A 5205-nucleotide genomic window follows, 5' to 3' on the forward strand; every position below is an offset into this window, starting at 1 on the left:
AAGCAGCTATCAGCCACCTGCCCCAGCCAGACTATCAGCTATTCACCGCAGGCTATCAGCTTCAGGCTAAGCAGCTACACACCTGCCCAGACAGGCTAACAGCTTACCTACCCCCAGAAGGAAAACTAACCTTCTCCTGCACAGCAAAGGCTATCACTACCTGCCCCCAGCAAAGGCTAACAGCTTGCACCTGACCCCAGCAAGCCTAACAGCTTACACTACCAGCAAACTAACCTAACCTAAACCAAACTAACCTAACAACCCACACTAACCTAGCAACTCTTAGGTAATCTAACAACCTGTCCTAGCAACCTACTCTAACCTTGTTACCTAACTTACCCTAGCGGGGCTAGGAGCTAGGACGCGACCTCTGCAACCACAATTCAGTGAGTACAAATATCCAACACATAGGAGAGACTTAAGTAAAATTAAGTAAACAATGGGGATTTATTTATGTATTGTCCCAGTCACGGTATTGTCCCAGTCACGGTATTGTCCCAGTCAAGGTATTGTCCCAGTCACGGTATTGTCCCAGTCACGGTATTGTCCCAGTCACGGTATTGTCCCAGTCACGGTATTGTCCCAGTCACGATATTGTCACAGTCACGTTATTGTCCCAGTCACGGTATTGTCCCAGTCACGGTATTGTCCCAGTCACGGTATTGTCCCAGTCACGGTATTGTCCCAGTCACGGTAATGTCCGAGTCACGATATTGTCACAGTCACGTTATTGTCCCAGTCACAGTATTGTCCCTGTCACGGTATTGTCCCAGTCACGGTATTGTCCTAGTCACGGTATTGTTCCAGTCACAGTATTGTCCCAGTCACGATATTGTCACAGTCACGTTATTGTCCCAGTCACAGTATTGTCCCTGTCACGGTATTGTCCCTGTCACGGTATTGTCCCAGTCACGGTATTGTTCCAGTCACAGTATTGTCCCAGTCACGATATTGTCACAGTCACGGTATTGTCCCAGTCACGGTATTGTCTCAGTCACAGTATTGTCCCAGTCACTGTATTGTCCCAGTCACGGTATTGTCCCAGTCACGGTATTGTGTCTTTTTGTTTTCTAGCCTTACCAACCTTGCCACCACCTATCCTTATACCAGCCTACACCACCAGCCTGTTACCAGCCTGTCATACCACCTACCTTGTCCAGCCTTACCCGCAACCTCCTTACCACCTGCCATCACCACCAGCCTGCATGCCAGCCTGCCTTACCAAGCCTACCACCACCAGCCTGCGCCACCAAGCCTTGCCTAGCCTGCCATCCAGCCTACCTTGCCACCTGCCATTACCAGCCTACGCCTTGAACCTCTTAACCACCTTACCTTAGAGCCTGCCTTAGCCACCTACCTTTTGCCTACCTTGCCAGCCTACCATGCCAGCCTATGCTTGCCTGCCATGCAGCTAAACCTTGCCAGCCTGCCTTGACAGCCACCTAACAGCTAAGCCTGCTTCCAACCTACCTTGCAGCCTGCCTTGCCAACCTACTTGCCAGCCTACATTGCCAGCCTCCTGCTTACCAGCCTGCCACCAGCCTATCTTACCAGCCTAGCTTGCAACCTACCTTACCAACCTATCTTACCAACCTACCTTACCAACCTACCTTACCAACCTACCTTACCAACCTACCTTACCAACCTACCTTACCAACCTACCTTACCAACCTATCTTACCAACCTACCTTACCAACCTACCTTACCAACCTACCTTACCAACCTACCTTACCAACCTACCTTACCAACCTACCTTACCAACCTACCTTACCAACCTATCTTGGCCAGCCTGCAGCTATCTTCCAGCCTGCCTTGCAGCCTATCTTGCCAACCTGCCTTACCAGCCACCTACCTTAGCCAGCCTGCACCGCCAGCCTGCCTTACCAGCCTACTTGCCACCTGCCGCACCAGCCTATCTTGCCAGCCTACCACCTTACCAAGCCTATCTTGCCAGCCTGCCTTGCCAGCCTACCTTGCCAGCCTGCTTGCCAGCCTGCTTACTACCTAGCCTGCCCACCAACCTGCCTTGCCAGCCTGCCTTGCAGCCTGCAGCTTGCCAGCCTGACTTGCCAGCCTACCTTCCAACCTGTCTTGCAGCCTGCTTGCCAGCCTGCCTTGCCAGCCTGACCTTGCCAGCCTGCCTTGCCAGCCTACTTGCCACCTGTCTTGCACCTGCCAGCCTGCCTTGCCAAGCCTACCTTGCTTACCAAGCCTACGCACCACCTGCTTGCCACCTGCTTACCAGCCTATCTTGCCAGCCTACCTTGCAGCCTGCACCTTACCAGCCTACCTTACCAGCCTACACCTTGCCAGCCTGCGCCCACCAGCCTATCTTGCAGCCTGCCTTACCAGCCTCTTGCCACCTGCCTTGCCAACCTACCTTGCCAGCCTGCCTTGCCACCTGCTTACCAGCCTGCGCACCAGCCTGTCTTGCCAGCCTGCCTTACCAGCCTATCTTGCAACCTACCTTGCCAGCCTGCCTCGCCAACCTCACCACCAGCCTATCCTTGCCAGCCTATCCTTGCCAGCCTGCCTTACCATGCTTACCAGCCTGCTTGCCAGCCTGCTTGCCAGCCTGCTTGCCAGCCTGCCTGCCACCTGCGCCCAGCCTGCCTTAGCCTGCACGCAGCCTACCAACACCCAGCCTACCTTGCCACCTACCTTACCAACCTAACCTACTTTTGCCAGAATTAACAGAAATATAAAATAACTGAATTTACCTGAACACACTAAAAATTTGGTTAACCTCGTCAACAGTGTCCAGGTGACTTAATATTTTCTTTTTCTCCACAAGTGTGAGTCCCATAATAACTCGTGGGTTCCCAACCCCAAAAAATATATACCGAAAATGACAAGGCTGACGACGGTACACTCTATTTGAAGAAAAATAATTCCAGTATGAGTGTAAGGATGGTTATTTCTGTGTGACTTTCTGTAAATTCCTATAATGCAATTCTGGTTGGAATTGCTATATTATATATATATATATATAAATAAATATATAGATGTATATTATATTTTATATAATAAAATAGTATATAATTCCTTGATGTTTGTGTCATTATCTTTGTAGTTAAAACAAGAGTATCTTAGTGACGGTTGAGAATATTGATGGATAATTAGTAGGAAGTGGCAGACAGAGAGGAGAGAGGACCGAAGAGAAGCATGACTTGAAGCAAGATGAAATAACTGATAAAGACGGAAAAGGGGAAGAGCAGAGTAACTATGGAAGAAGGAATTGTCTAACAGCGCTGTATGACTCTAGTGGGTTTAGCGCTTAGCTATGATTATAATAATAATAATGAATTGACTAGAAACTATGAGAAAGTAGAAACAAGAGAGAGAATGAATAAAGGAGTCAGGAAGTTCACGAAACAGAGGGGAAAGAAAAGGTTTGAGTATAAATACATTAATAATAATTAAAAATACATACAGCGAAATACATGCGATTTGTTTTTCGTACGAACAAAAACGCATGCGAGTTTAACGCTTTTTTTTGTGAATATAGTACAATACGCAAAACAGTAAGCTAGTCGGTGTGACAGCGCCATCTACTGACGTGAGGAATCACGGGGTTATAAAAGTTGCCAGACACCTCGGGAACAGCAGCTGGGATGAACAGTTTTAATCAGTATTTGTATTATGTTAGTGTTACTTCGTTCAGCAGCGGTGAATACGTCAGCGAGATTCCTGGACTCCTTGTCTACACTTTCCGTTATTTAGAAGACTTAATGACGCTTCATAGGATGTTTATATATATACACCGAGACGTGTGTTTCTCTCACGTATGAACGCTGTAAGTTGACGTTAATCCCTATGTCTGGGATTGATGTATTGTGTAGTGGTGAAGGGTTTACCTGCCTTAGTGATCATGGCGCGGCTGATAGGATTTAAACCCCATTAATCAAGTGACTGTTGTGTGGACGATGAAAGGATGACACTACTTGCTACAGTAATGCAGTCTTACAATAATGGGGAACTTGCGGAACAACTGTTAACACAGCTTGAGGAATAAATAGCTGTCACTGTCACGTCTCGCAACACTACCCAGTAACTGTCACGTCTCGCAACACTACCCAGTAACTGTCACGTCTCGCAACACTACCCAGTAACTGTCACGTCTCGCAACACTACCCAGTAACTGTCACGTCTCGCAACACTACCCAGTAACTGTCACGTCTTGCAACACTACCCAGTAACTGTCACTGTCACGTCTCGCAACACTACCCAGTAACTGTCACTGTCACGTCTCGCAACACTACTCATCGACCAAGGTAGGTCAGTAGACAATTCTGTTTTGCAAATTGTGCTCGTAAATTTTCAAGAGGATCCTTTGACTTAGAAATCCATTTTTCACTACAGAAATGTTTTAAGCTCATTTGTCCGTGATATTCCTAAGGTATTAAATCTTAAAACTTCGTTAGTATAGACACCTTGTAGCTACTGGGTGCTAGAGACAATGTACCCAGCTTGTAGCTACTGGGTGCTAGAGACAATGTACCCAGCTTGTAGCTACTGGGTGCTAGAGACAATGTACCCAGCTTGTAGCTACTGAGTGCTAGAGACAATGTACCCAGCTTGTAGCTACTGAGTGCTAGAGACAATGTAACCAGCTTGTAGCTACTGGGTGCTAGAGACAATGTACCCAGCTTGTAGCTACTGGGTGCTAGAGACAATGTACCCAGCTTGTAGCTACTGGGTGCTAGAGACAATGTACCCAGCTTGTAGCTACTGGGTGCTAGAGACAATGTACCCAGCTTGTAGCTACTGAGTGCTAGAGACAATGTACCCAGCTTGTAGCTACTGGGTGCTAGAGACAATGTACCCAGCTTGTAGCTACTGGGTGCTAGAGACAATGTACCCAGCTTGTAGCTACTGGGTGCTAGAGACAATGTACCCAGCTTGTAGCTACTGGGTGCTAGAGACAATGTACCCAGCTTGTAGCTACTGGGTGCTAGAGACAATGTACCCAGCTTGTAGCTACTGGGTGCTAGAGACAATGTACCCAGCTTGTAGCTACTGGGTGCTAGAGACAATGTACCCAGCTTGTAGTTACTGGGTGCTAGAGACAATGTACCCAGCTTGTAGCTACTGGGTGCTAGAGACAATGTACCCAGCTTGTAGCTACTGAGTGCTAGAGACAATGTACCCAGCTTGTAGCTACTGGGTGCTAGAGTCAATGTACCCAGCTTGTAGCTACTGGGT

General features: G+C 47.9%; 1 long non-coding RNA gene across 1 annotated transcript; it reads right to left on the reverse strand.

Annotated features, from left to right (window-relative positions):
• Positions 1-227: 227 nt before the first annotated feature.
• Positions 228-2962, reverse strand: LOC138853145 (uncharacterized). The gene is made up of 3 exons (XR_011392368.1): positions 2658-2962; positions 1568-1775; positions 228-1075 (listed from the first exon to the last, which is right to left on the reverse strand). It is a non-coding gene; the product is annotated as an uncharacterized lncRNA (long non-coding RNA).
• Between the last annotated feature and the right edge of the window lie 2243 nt (positions 2963-5205).

The sequence above is a fragment of the Cherax quadricarinatus genome, chromosome 23 (assembly GCF_038502225.1).
Source record: "Cherax quadricarinatus isolate ZL_2023a chromosome 23, ASM3850222v1, whole genome shotgun sequence".
Taxonomy (NCBI): domain Eukaryota; kingdom Metazoa; phylum Arthropoda; class Malacostraca; order Decapoda; family Parastacidae; genus Cherax; species Cherax quadricarinatus.